The sequence below is a fragment of the Pelodiscus sinensis genome, chromosome 2 (genome assembly GCF_049634645.1).
Source record: "Pelodiscus sinensis isolate JC-2024 chromosome 2, ASM4963464v1, whole genome shotgun sequence".
NCBI classification, from domain to species: domain Eukaryota; kingdom Metazoa; phylum Chordata; order Testudines; family Trionychidae; genus Pelodiscus; species Pelodiscus sinensis.
Genome location: NC_134712.1, coordinates 234,064,683 through 234,079,643, shown reverse-complemented (window position 1 = coordinate 234,079,643; position 14,961 = coordinate 234,064,683).

The window sequence follows — 14,961 nt, the reverse complement described above, 5'->3', positions numbered from 1 at the left end:
GCCGAGACTTAAACACCTCTAGGGATGGAGACTCCACTACTTCCCTAGGTAACCCATTCCAATGCTTCACTACCCTCCTAGTAAAATAGTTTTTCCTAATATCCAATCTGGACCTCTCCCACCACAACTTGAGACCATTGCTCCTTGTTCTGCCATCTGTCACTACTGAGAACAGCCTCTCTCCATCCTCTTTGGAACCTCCCTTCAGGAAGTTGAAGGCTGCTATCAAGTCCCCCCTCACTCTTCGCTTCTGCAGACTAAACAGACCCAAGTCCCTCAGCCTCTCCTCGTAGGTCATATGCTCCAGACCCCTAATCATTTTGGTTGCCCTCCGCTGGACCCTCTCCAATGCGTCCGCATCCTTTTTGTAGTGGGGGGCCCAGAACTGGACACAGTACTCCAGATGTGGCCTCACCAAAGCCGAATAAAGGGGAATAATGACATCTCTGGATCTGCTGGCAATGCTCCTCTTAATGCATCCTAATATGCCATTAGCTTTCTTGGCTACAAGGGCACACTGTTGACTCATATCTAGCTTCTCATCCACTGTAACCCCCAGGTCCTTTTCTGCAGAACTACTACTTAACTGGTTGGTCCCCAGCCTGTAACTATGCTTGGGATTCTTCCGTCCCAAGTGCAGGACTCTACACTTGTCTTTGTTGAATCTCATGAGATTTCTAGTGGCCCAATCCTCCAATTTGTCCAAGTCACTCTGGACCCTATCTCTGCCCTTAAGCGTATCTACCTCTCCCCCTAGCTTAGTGTCATCTGCAAACTTGCTGAGGGTGCAATCTATCCCCTCATCCAGGTCATTAATAAAGATATTGAACAAAACCGGTCCTAGAACCGAACCTTGGGGCACTCCACTAGAAACCGACCTCCATCCTGACATCGAACCGTTGATCACTACCCGCTGGGCCCGGCCTTCTAGCCATCTTTCTATCCATCTTACCGTCCATTTATCCAATCCGCATTCCCTTAACTTGCTGGCAAGAATATTGTGGGAGACCGTATCAAAAGCCTTGCTAAAGTCAAGGTATATAACATCCACTGACTTTCCCATGTCCACTGAGCCAGTTACCTCATCATAGAAGCTAATCAGATTGGTCAAGCACGACTTGCCCTTTGTGAATCCATGCTGACTATTCCTGATCACTTTCCTCTCATTCAAGTGTCTCAAAATGGACTCCTTTATGATCCCTTCCATGATTTTTCCAGGAACCGAGGTAAGACTGACCGGCCTATAGTTCCCTGGATCGTCCTTCTTCCCTTTTTTGAAGATGGGCACTACATTTGCCTTTTTCCAATCATCCGGGATTTCGCCCGATCTCCACGACTTTTCAAAGATAATGGCCAAAGGCTCCTCAATGACATTTGCCAACTCCTTCAGTACCCTTGGGTGCATTAAGTCTGGACCCATGGATTTGTGTACGTTTAGTTTTTCTAAATAGTTCCTAACCTGTTCTTTACCCACCAAGGGCTGTCCATCTTCTTCCCATCTTGCGTCGCTTAGCACAGAAGTCCAGGAGCCGACCTTGTCCGTGAATACAGAGGCAAAGAAAGCATTGAGTACTTCAGCTTTCCCCACATCCTCTGTCCTCTTAGAATAATCCTCTTTTTCTCTCACTGGTATCTCTGCCTCTAAGAATGAGCCTACCCTGCATCTGTGAGTGAGCCTCTCTGCCTGACTCCACAAACTTGGGCTAGCTGTCTAAAATTAGCTATGTAAACATCACAACTGGGGCTGGAACTTGGACTCTAAGCCTGTGGAAAGCAGGGATTGGATTTAAGAACCTGAGCTCCTGCTTGAACCACAACACAAAAGCAAAGACTGAGCAACTATTTTTAGAGCACTAGCATGAGCCCCACTAACACAAGTTTGAGGACCCATTCGGGGAGGGTCACTCCATATGCTGGATAAATATACCTTATGATTCTGAGGCAACTTCTCTGCTTCATCCAACAATCTGTTACCCCAGAAATCTTGTCTCCAGCTCTTTCCTTTTCCTAACCACTCCAGTATTAATACATTTAATACAGACTCAATAGTCATACCTTCAGCTTGGTTCTGACCAAAACTAATAAATATTTCTGGGGCTGGTGCTTGATCTTATGAGCCCTCAGTGAATGTACTGAACCATATACCAAGCTGAGATCAATGAGATAAGTTGCCCATTTCTACACCCTCTGCCTCACTTTTTCCCAATCCTCCATATTCGTTTACCCACTTACTCATCCCATTTTCTCCCCATAACAGATATTTATCAGTAATATTCTTGTGGATCTTCATGAGGCCAACTGATACCTTTGGGTACTACATTCATGCCTTTATTCAGCACTCTATTTTGAAGTACATACTTCCCTCATTGGTAAGTAACACCCCAGAATTCACTACACAAGTTGTGGCACAGAAGCACAGTCGATGTACATGTAAATGTCAAGGACAGCACTGCAAAATTGGATGACTAGTGGCAATCAGTGTTCCCTCTAACCTTTTCCATCCACGTGTGGATTTTTTCCATCCACGTGCAGAATAATTTTTCATGTGCATAAAGATATGCGCAAATGTGCACCATCAGAAACAAAAAATCTAGCTGTGGGCGCTCTGCTAGTCAGCCGTGTGGCATCTGAATATCTCCTGAGTGGCCACACAAGTGCACAGCTTAGAGGAAACATTGGTGGCATTGCCAGATTTATAGCTTATTAGTTTCTGGAAAGCCCTGCCAAGTGATATAAATTTTCTCTATTACCTGGTCTCAGTTCTATACTCCACATTGAAAAGTCTCCATTTTTTCTCTGTCTCAATTGCCTTGCCTTTAAAACAGTTACAGTCCTCAATTAGTGTATCTTTCATCCTTGAAAAATCAGTTTCCATTTTCCCCATTCGCCATTTCTTGAAACCACAGTAACTCAAGACTGCAGCAGGGCCCAGAAGGGAATTGTATGAGAAATGTGTAATGTGCTGCACTTAACAATAAGAGCGGAACTACACAAAATTTAAGTTATAAATGAAATAGAAGTATCCTTGGTAAAGCACTTAGTTTAGCAAGGATACTATATTTTAGTACCTGTGGAGAGATGTATTTATTGTACCAATGCTTGGCTATGAATTGGAGTTCCTAATTCAGGTGACATATTATATAACTTTGTTTCTGGACAGATTAGTCACAAAATGTTTTCAGAGGGTTTATTAGTAATACAGTGTGTATTTTGTTTATGCTCCCCTCCCCCACCTGTAGTGTGTATGTATATAAAATGGCCTCAGTCATGCAAGGTATTGAGCATTGAATCAATAAAGCACGTAAGCTTAATTTTAAGCATAAGTAGTTCCATGAGACTACTCATGCATGTTTAAATTAGATATGTGCTTCAGCACTTTGCTTGATCAGGGTGAGTTCTCAACATCTTATAGCATCAAACTTTGCCTATATGGCTATGTCTAGACTACAAAGATAAATGAGAAAAAGAAATGCAATTTGAAGTATGCAAATTGCGTATCTTTTTCCAATTTACTTCCGAAAGAGGCTTTTCCAAAATTTGACCTGTCTACACGGGGCAAATTTTGGAAAAAAAACCCTCTTTTGGAACATCCCTTCTTCCTCGTAAAATGAGGCTTACAGAGATGCTGACAAAATGCATCTTCTTTTCTAAAATATTTTCCGGAAAAGCGGACACATTTCTTGGACGTGGCAGAGCTTTTTGAAAAGCTTCACAGTCTAGACATACCCTGTGTGTGTGTGTGTAATCATTGCTCAGCGAGAATATGTTCACAGAAAGGCAATGAGAATGATCAAAGGCATGGAAAAAAACTGTATGATGGCAGATTGAAAAGACTGGGATTCTTTGCCTTAGGAGATGGATAAGAGGGCACCAATAACTAGTTAATAGTATAAAGCAGTAGATCGGTAGATTCTTTTCTCTCTTTCTGATAACATAAGAACAAGTAGACATTTGATGAAAGTGACCGTAGTGAGCAGGGATGGCCGCTCGCTGACCCCGAAGAGGAGGAACCCCTTTCTGAGTTCAGGTGGGCTGAGACTGAGCCTGCCCCTTTAAGTTCACAGAGGCCTAGGAATGGGGCAGGAAATATAAAAGCTCAACCCCGGAGCTCAGTACGGGCCGAGCTGCTGGAGGGAATGGAGGCCTGTGCTGAACTCTTACGCGTAGGCCCTGAGGATCTGGCGGAGGTAGAGGTGGATGACTGGCCCGGACTGCCAGGTCCAGGCACTGAAGAGACTTTCTCTACCCTGTCCCCACATGAAGAGTACCCAGACCCTGCGAACTCGCTGCTGACTGGGAGTCAGTTACAGACAGAGAGGGAGTTTGGAAGTGGCCCCGGGGAAGCAGATGAGGGTCAGGTGGACCTGATAATCCTTTGAGGTGTGTTGGTGTGTTTCAGATAGAATTCCCTGCTGACCCCAGTAGCTGCCAAGGCTGCCACTGCTAGGGCCCTGGGCCGGGACATAGTGGAGTAGTGAGGTTCCATGCCCCCCTGCCATCCTATCTACTGGGTGGCAGTCTCCTCCTCCCCACTTGTGATGGAAACTGTTTGCTTGCCTGCCTCACCCTGAACCAGGACCTGGGCTAGAATTGACTCTGGGAACTGTTTGTTCATCTGCCCTAAACCAGGGCCGGGGCTGTATTGACTGCAGAGCTGGCCCAAGGTACGGGCCAACTGGGCTACTGCCTGGGGTGCCCCATTGTAAGGGGCTGCCGCGCGCTTGGGGTGGGGCCGTGCATGCGCCGTGCGCCCGGGGGCAGAGCCGTGCATGCATCGCACTCCCAGGGGCAGCACCGCGCTCCTGGGGCTCAGGTCGCATGAATGGCTGGGCTGGCCCTGATTGACTGTGGACTGGTGTGAGCGTTGCAGCCTGCCCCACTGTCTCAAAGGGGCCATCAGACTAGTAGGTATAGGCTCAATCATCAGTTAGAGGCCCAGGACTAAGTGAGACTGCTTACAGCAACACACTGCAAACTGATAGAAGGAAATTAGATTGTATTTGGAATGCAGAACTCACTGCCACAGGAAGTCATTGGAATCAATAATTTAAGATTCAAAAAGAGATTGAACATTCATGTGCTGTCAAAACTATTTAGAGTTATAATTAATTATAGTTAAATTTGGAAGAGATATTAAACCTGTGCATGAGGGTTTAGGGGATCTCTAAGTATTAGAGATCAGGATGACACCTTATCTGAGTAGAAAGGGACAGATTATCCTACATCTGCCTACTGTGGGATTCTTACAGCTTCCTTTTAAACATCAGATGGTGGCCACTGTCAGGCACTGGATAATGGGCTAGAGATGGACCATGGGTCTGTTCTAGTATGGCAATGTTCATATAATAATGTATGATATGCATTAATATACACATTTTGAACATGTATTGTGTGACGATGGAGCTCAATGTGATATGCTGTATATTATTTTATTTATAGTTCTGCAGATTGTAGTTCTTTGGGAATTTAAAAAAATATTATATTTTAAAAAGTAAAAAAAAAAGTTAAAAGGGTAAGTGAAGACTGAGATAGAGCTGTGTGTGTGCATTCTTCATTCAAGACTATAAAACCCATAAATGGGCTGTCCTTTCTTTTTGAAGTTTTCAGTCTTGGTGACATAATATTTTCATACAATTTTATTCCTATGCCCTTTGACTTTTTTATTTAAAACTGCCAGTGTAGTTTCAAACTAGGGATATTACTCCCTTCAGATACATTTCATCTCCAGTGCGAGGAGAGATTAAGGGTACGCAAAGTGGCGGTAACTACTTGACAGAGAGCCATGGAAGTTCTCTTTTCTACCTTGGCCAACATTTTCCAAAGTTACTGGTGATCCTGGATGCATAACAAGACATCTTAAAAAGGGCTTGATTATCAGAAAGCAGCGAGCCTGCTCCTTATAAAAATCAGCCTTCTAAGGAGTCTCAAACTAGGCTCCCAAAGTTACTAGTCACTGTAAGTATATAAAGTGTTGCTGCACCTTGCTAAGAGACAGCCTGTAGCCAGCTCTTTTGAGCATTCTACTCCCTGGAATAGGGCCAGATTCCCAATAAAGAACTTATACTTCATCCCTGCATCACCTTGTCTAGATTTGCTTTAATGTAGCAAATATATTCCATATATTCATATTCTCTGGTTTCCACTGAGCTGGAATTCCCAGCATAGCCAGTATTAAGATTAATCAAGATATCAATCAACAAGCACATTTGTAATTGGAAAAATATTTAATCTGAGTTTAAACTATGGGCCCTTCTTGCAGCATGGAATACAGAAAGCTCATACCAGTCACTGCACCTCGTGACTCTTTAGGTCCCACAACAAATGGCCAACATAAGTTCTTTCTTTCCATGCCTCACTGCATGCCATTGTTTTTCAGGCCTTGAAAAAAACAGATTTCCTCATGGTTCTCCTAGTGGGAGACAAAAAAGGTTGACTTGAAGGCCTTGCCTGAGTAATGGGTTGCCAACCAACATTATGCATGCATCCGTTTAAGTGCTTCCTTTAGCTGCTTTTCTGTCATGTACTTCAATTTTGTCCACCTCCGACTATTATATTATTTCTCTGGGATTTTGCAGGCTGGAGCATGATGCTAACTCTCCTGGTTCTGGAATCCAGTGGAGGTAAACATAAGTCACTAATAAATGTTACATCCCAGATTTATAGCATGAAAAAGATGGCCTCCCTCCCAGAAGCAATGCACTGAATATTTAAATTTGTTTGCAAACTGAAGGCTGTGTTGTCAGCCAGCACAAGTAGCTACGTGCAAGTAGTGCAGAGTGCATTTAATTAGTAAGTTTGGTTTGCTGGTCTCTAACTATAGGAACTCAACTCCCCCGCCCCTCCCAAAATGGCTTTAATGTAAATAGCTGGAAATAAGAGTGCTTTTCAAAGGAGTCCTCCCCACATTTTAACGGTTAATTTCTCCTCTCTGTAATATCATCCCTTTGAATTTCTTTTTAAAAAAGACCTAAAAAATGTCCAGGCAATCATGGTTTTTTCCCCTAGAATTTCCCTACCACCTGTCGTAGCAACATTACATAAAGATTTCCTCTCAAGAATGTAATTCATGCGTGAAAAATTTCTCTCTCACATGCTATCAGCTGCAGATTTCCTAGTTGTGGGCCTTATATGTAAATTACTAATTTCTTGTATTCAATTTGAGAATTTGTTTAAATAATTAGAACACAAATGCTTATTAAACCTGTAAACAATTTGGCAATGAAGTTTTAGCAATTAAATGTTAATATGTAGCTAAATGTATTTGTTTTATATGAAACATTTAACATTTAGGAAAGATTTTATTTTGTTGTATGTGTCAGGAAATGGGACACAATTGGAATTGGGGGTGTAGGAAGGGTACAGAGACAATTTCTGAAAAAAGATGTGTTTTCTCCATCTACAAGAATTTCTCTGCTACCAAAACAGAACATGCCGAGGATTTTGAAAGGATCTCTGTGCCTACTCTTTTAAATCCTTTGGTCCCAATTTGCCTCTCATTGATACCAGAGGAAATCAAGCATAACTCCATTTAAGTCAGTGGAATTTTGCAGATGTAAAACTGATGTAAAAGGACAATCAAGACCTGCTCCAGTACTTTAGGTAAAGTTAGTCAGTTGTTCACTTGTCCAAGGCTGACGTTAGATAAACCATTAGCAGCTGGTGTCTGCTGTCCAGACAAATGCAAGCATCAAATTCAATGTTATAAATTTTTGACTTATGACAATGGTGCAGAGAACTCAGTAGGTGTTGTGGAAGACTTTGTTAGAGTTCATTTGCATTGCAATTTGGCTGGAAGTCACAGAAACCTGGCTTCTTACCTAATTACTGTCATTTATTTTTGAACAGCCTAGTGACTAGGCAGCCATTAATGCTACTATATCTTGTTTCAACAGTTGCTCCATATTAAGAAGTGTGAAGGTGGGTTAGTGTAGATATTCAAACCTACAAAGTCTTTGTATTCTATAGCGATAGATTTATGTCTTAGGCTATGTCTACACTACCTTGTTCCTCTGGAAAAGAACTATGCAAATTGCGGTTCGCACTTTGCGTAGCTTTTTCCGGATGAGGCTTTTCTGACATTTGACCCATCTACACTGGGCCAAATGTCAGACTTTCTTAGAACATCCTTTCTTTCTCGTAAAATGATGTTTACAGGGATGCCAAAAAAGCGTGTCTGCTCTTCTGAAAAATAATTTAGGAAGAGAAGATGCATTCCCTGGACATGGCAGAGTTTTTCCAGGATACCTCCAGTATCCCAGAAAAACTCTGTAGTGCAGACATAGCTTTATATGGCCTTTGACCTAGATCAAAGTACAGAGTACTGTTTTACTATGTAAGATATACAACTTCTGATGTCCAGATAGTGTCATCTTACTGTTTAAATGTACCTTTTCACTGGACAACTTCTCACTTCTGTTGCCAGGAATATGAATATTTCACACTTGTAGTCCAAATTATACATTCATGTTTAACTAGATACTAGATTTATATACAGGGGGACCAACAGAATTTCCAGGAATGCACCGTATGGGGCTCCAGTGGCAATTTAAAGGGCATGGGGCTCTCAGCCACAAGTGCTTTCTCAGTGGAGGCCAGAAGCTTCAAGCCCTATTGAATCTTCAGATCCCCGGGCAATTTCCCTCTTTGCCCCACTCCACATTGGCAGGCCTTTTTATATATATCATATATGCATACAAAATGTTGCATTTTCATACTATGTCATTGACTACAGATGTAAGAATAAACTTCTAATCTCAGTTTTGTAGCAAATATGCTTTCTGCAATTTCTGGATATGAGCCAGCTACAATAGAGTGAAAATTGGAGCTATTCTTTCCTCAGGCCTGCCAATATACTTGCAACAGGAAATAATCATTTATAAATTACCCCGGGGAAAAATTCCAGTTGAAATGCCAGCTCAAGAGACCAATAGGATCCAAATCACACCTTTATATTTCTCTTCAGGCAAGCATTTACATTGTAATATAAACAACTCTTACATTAGGAATTATATCAAATGTTTTAAAAGGCTATTCTACATGATGTGTCATAGTGAAGAAATGTTAGCCTTTTGGTTTCTTTCAAACTGGCTTATATTGCACAATTTTTGCTAAATAAATAAATACATCTGATGTAAATAAGCCAGCCTGTCTAATTATTCCTGGACATATTGCCTATCGTGGTGTAAATATCAGCAAAATAATAAAATGCCAGCATGTCAAAGTGGTTTGTTTTAGTTGTTGGTAATTTAGTCTGCTTCCCTCAGAGAAGATTTTAGAGATGATGAGTCCTGGGGTCAGAAATGGACAAAATTAATAGCACCATGAATAACACAGAAAATCTGATTCCCATTCTCTAATAGCATGTGATATCACCAAGTGGTATAAAGAGAGATCCACATATCTGTTCAAAAGTAAAGAATTTGAGCAAAAGGGGCCAGATCTACAGCTGATGCAAAGCAGTCTACCTCCACTCAGAATCACTGCAAGTATGCCAATAAGCACCATCTGAGGAGCTGAAGAAATGATATGGACCCTGTCTAATTACAGTCCAATTAGATCACAGACAGGATAGGCTATAAACTCATGCTTCTATGCTGCCTATTTAAATTTATGAGGCATGGGTTTATATCTTGTGTCAGTGATCTAATTGGATTGGAAGACATCGGCCCCTGTCCCAAAGAGTTTACAATCCAATTAGAGCACTGACAACAGGGCAGGATATAAACCCATGCCTCATAAGGTTTAAACAGGGACCACAGAGGCATGGGTTTATATCCTGCCCTGTTGTCAGTGATTTAACTGGATGGTAAACTCTTTGGGACAGGGGCTGATGTCTTATATCTCAGGAGATCCTCAAGTGCTTAGCAAATCATGGGTTAGAGCAAAAGTGGCTTCAGTGAACTCCACTAATTTATGCTAGCTGAGGGCCTCTCCCTGTATAGCTATTGTGGCAAGGGACCTACTTTCCCTTGCCAGGCTTTGCACTTCTTCCCCTTGGTGCAAAGGGCCTCAAGTAAAGCACCCCCCTATCTGCTGTGTCCGGGCAGTTTTAGCAACCTTAGCAGAGCCCTTAGTGGCCTTCCTTTAGTATAGGAGACTGCTCAATTCCCTGGTGTCTCTGGCTTAGTAGTCTCTTGGAAGGTGGGGGAGGGCTATGCACCTCTCTCCCTTTTCCTCCTCCTCCTTTCTCCTAATAGGGGAGGGTTTTAAAAAAGGTCGCAGGCAGCCCTGAAATGAAATCAGCTGATCCAAGATGGTCCAAGGTAGCCCTATCTCAGCTGATCATAATCTGCTTGAGACAACCGCTTTTTAGCTGATCCTAATAGATCTGCAATAACCCACTTCTAGTTAATAGAGAAGTGGGCCTTTTACCCTTCTAGAGCTGCCTTTTCCCGCTCTCTTGCAGCCCTCTGGCCTGACTTTGTCATACTATATAGAAAATATTCTATGGAAATGGAACATCACTGGGGTAGAAGGCCTCACATTTTTTCCTTCTACATCAGGAGTGGGGAACCTTTCTTGGGTCAGGGACTGCTGATCCCTAGGCAAGTAAGCTTTGTGTGCTCCTGCCCTACAGTAGAATAGCAGGGGTGGAGAATAAGGGGGCTGGAGTGCCAGCACAGGCTCCCCAAAGCTGGGGGTGAGCCCTGAGGCTTGGGCACTAGATCCTAGCAAGCTGGGGTGCTGCACCCCATGCAGCACCCCACCCCTGTTCTACACCCTCATGCCCCATCAATCAGTCTGTATCCGTCTGTGGACTCTCGTTTTAGACTCTAAATTCTTTGGAGCAGAGACCATCTTTTTAGTTTTGCATTTGGACAATGCCTAGAACGGTGGGGTGCTGGTCCTGATATGCGTCCCAGACACTACAGTAATACAATATAACAGCACATCCACAGAACTGCAAATAAATATATAACATATGTGAACAATCATAATGCAGAGAGCAGCACTTTGTATATAATATATTTCAGAACCAACTGCAGATATGGTTGTGGGAGAAGCGGACAACAGGGCTTTTAGGCTGTCATGGGAAGAAAAGGGAAGCAGAAGTTTAGTGATATAAGCAGCACTAAGGCAGGGGTCTCCTACCTTTTTGAGCATGAGATCACTTTTTGACTTTAAGTGCAATCCAAGATCTACCTCAAATATAGATACCCTTGCAGCGCCTGCTTCCCAGCCCTTCTCCAAGGCTCCACCCATGCTCACTCCATCCTCCCTCTTTTGCCCATGTTTCACGAGGCATAAGGGAGTGGTCAGGCTTCCCCTGTCGACTGATCCGCGTCTTGACTTGCACGCTGTGCCGAAGATCAGCTGAGCCAGCACAGCGCGGCGGCCATGTTTATTTTAATGAAGCCGGGGATATTTAAATCCTGGCTTCTTTGACTATGTCGGGTAGCCTAGTTTACATGCCTCTGTCGGCAGACGCATGTAGTCAGACATACCCTCAGTGTCCAGTTGTGAACATATTGACCGTCGCTGCCTCCAGGACACTGTTCCACAACTGGTCCTACACTATTGAAGATACTGGAAGTTTTGCTCCTCTCTTTAGTGGACACAGGATTGGACTCTCGTGATTGAAAGCTGCTTCCTGATGGCCTATATGAAACGAGTTGGTGATAGCAGTCCTGTTCTTATAGATAACTGAAACTAGTTAGATACTGCTTCTTGTTGGCTGTCTAAGCAAGGAGGCCACAGACTGAATGAGTTTGGAAACTGAACTCTCCTCTACTTCTGTCCATCAGATCAGAGTTGAGGCCTGGAGTCAGATCAGCCTGGAGAAGATTCTATTGCTATTCTGTAGTCTTTATGAATAATTCTCCAGAATGGCTAACTTTAACAAGCACCTTTGACTAAAAGTTGAATATATCTAGATAGCTCTGTCTGCAGATATATATGTCATCATAGGTCATATATAGTGAAGGACACTTTTAAAGTTTACACTTTATTCCCTTGAGGAGGAGCAATCCAATAGGGTTATTTGTGTTATTTTATCATGTTCAGTGCTGGTTGAAGGAAGATAAAATATGGCAAGCAGCTCGATAAGAAAGGATCTGTGTTAATATGCAAATTCTAATCCCTTAGGATCCTGCTCATACACCAATCAATCAATTAACTTGTCTGTCTTGGCATTGTTCGTTATTTAAAAATAATTTTAATCACTTTACAGTGAATTAATTAATAGTGTTCCTAGCTAAAGAGGAAAAAGAAATGTAACATTCCTTAGAGCTTTCATGTACAAATATTAATTATTATGTATGATTCCATTATTAAGCTATATTATACATCCAAAGATAGCAGTGGGATTTTACAGGATCTGAAATACAATACAGCTTTATTTTGTGTAAAATTTTCATGTAAACTCAGTTCACAAAGACTTTAGAGAGTGAAATAAGTAGTTATGAAATTAGAACAAATACAAAAATTTCAGACAGAGAAAGAGACCAGGGAGAAAATATATATCGTCATATGGGATTTGAGGATCAGATTTAAATGTGGTGTAAACAAGCACAGCTCCATTGATGTCACTACAGCAGAGCTGAGTTTGGCTCGAGAGCCAATGTGATGACAGTGCAATCAGAAGTCTATTCCAGATGGCAGTATATGTAAAAAAGAATTTTCTCATAATGATGTTGGCCTGTAAAAGAGAGGCATGTCCTAGATGACCAAAGTTTGGGACAGGAAGTGAACTAATGACAACTATGACCCAAATCACAGAGTTTATAAAAAGAAAGACAGTTTTGAATTGGACACTGAAGTGGACATGTCTGGTGTCTGGAGGATGTGATCATAGGTATCTGACTATATAATAAGGCGGGAAGCTTTAGTCTATAGTGTAGGGAGAGGGGACTTGGGAATATCATGGGGGAAAAGGCAGTTCAGATGAGAGAAGAGTGATGTGGATAAGAATTTCTGTAAACATAAAGCAATGTGATTTATGACACGATGCAGAGGAAGTGAGAGGCAGATTAGAAGACACAGGAAATATAGGAGCTGAAGAAGAGTTCAGAGTGGGGAAGCAAAAAATAGATCTGATTTTAGGGTGTTTGAGGTTGTTTCCCTTGCTGAAGAGAAACAAAACTCTCTACTTCTTCCCTTTCTCACATATATAAGTAGCCTTTGTTCATTCAAATAGCCCCATCAACCTCACCTTCTCATAGACTCATAGGCTGTGTCTACATTGGCATCCTTTTCCGGAAAAGGGATGCTAATGAGACACTTCGGAATTGCAAATCCGCAGGAGATTTAAATACCCCCGCAGCATTTGCATTTACATGGCTGCCGCTTTTTTCCGGCTCGGGGTTTTTGCCAGAGAAAAGTGCCAGTGTAGACGCAATTCTCCGGAAAATAAGCCCTTTTCCGGTGGATCCCTTATTCCCTTTCAAGTAGGAATAAGGGATCCTCCGGAAAAGGGCTTATTTTCTGGAGAATCGTGTCTACACTGGCGCTTTTCTCCAGCAAAAACCCCGAGCCAGAAAAAAGCAGAAGCAATGTAAATGCAAATTCTGCGGGGGTATTTAAATCCCCTGCGGATTTGCAATTCCGAAGTGTCTCATTAGCATCCCCTTTCCGGAAAGGGATGCCAATGTAGACACAGCCATAGACTTTAAGGTCAGAAGGGACCATTATCATAATCTAGTCTGACCCCCTGCACAGTGCAGGCCACAGAATCTCACCCACCCCCTCCTAGAATAATCCTCTCACCTATATCTCAGATATTGAAGCCTTCAAATACTTTGAAGACCCCAAGATGCAGAGAATCCTCCAGCTGTGATCTGTACCCCATGCTACAGAGGAAGGCGAAAAACCTCCAGGACCTCTGCCAATCTACCCGGGAGGAAAATTCCTTCCTGACCCCAAATATGGCGATCAGCTAAGCCCTGAGCATGTGGGCAAGACACCAGCCAGACACCCAGAAAGTTCTCTATAGTAACTCCTATCATCCCTCCATTGACCTATTTACCACTGATAATGAATGGTCAATTAGTTATCAAGATTGTGTTATCTCATCAAACCATCCCCTTCATAAACCCATCTAGTTTAATCTTGAAGCCAGATAGATCTTTTGCCCCCACTACTTCCCTTGGAAGGCCGTTCCATAACTTCACTCCTCTAATGGTTAGAAACCTTCGTCTAATCTCAAGTCTAAACTTCCTACTAGTCAGCTTCTCTCCATTGACTATTGGCTTTCCTGGGACTAATAACTTGAATATGGGTTACTTGAGTTACAATTTGCAGGATCCTATTCCTAAAATGCCCTGGGTCTGATCCTTCTCCCACACCAGTTTTACCATGAGCTCAAAATAATTACTGCTGATTTACACCATTATAAATGGGAGCAGAATCAGCCCCATCTTTCATTACATGCTATCCCGGGTAACCATTATAAGCAGCAGAGCTGACAGCCTTGATGGGCCTCTGGGCGAAAGCGGGGGGCTGCCCCACACCCCTGTAAGGGGAGCCTGGAGAGTGCTGTGCCAACTCCAGGCAGCCCTGTGTGCAGCCCAGAGCATGCCACATGGCACTCCAGAAGCCATTTAAAGGGCCCATGGCTCTGGATGGTTCTGTTGCCACAGTAGTGGTGACAGTGGTCAGAAGCACCAGGTCCCAGGGCAGTTTTCGCCTTTGACTCTCTCCATCAGCAGGTCTGATTACAAGAGTAAACTATGATTATTGAATTGAGAGGTTCAGCACTGTCTTTTTTGATCCTTAATGTTGTCTGCAGAATTCTTCATTAATGATTTAATCCAGTAAGACAGAGAAAACCCAGGCATTACAGTCTGTTAAAACTCCAGACACCTTCCCTCTTAAAGAGTGTGACTCACCAAGCTGAAATCATAGTGCCTTTATTAATGTCTACAGGAATCCTGTAGCTTTTCCTGTAACTCAAAGAACAAACTGATACATTCCCTTAAAGGGCTGTTTTCCAAAAATGTCACTATGTTGAGTATTTGTAGGTGC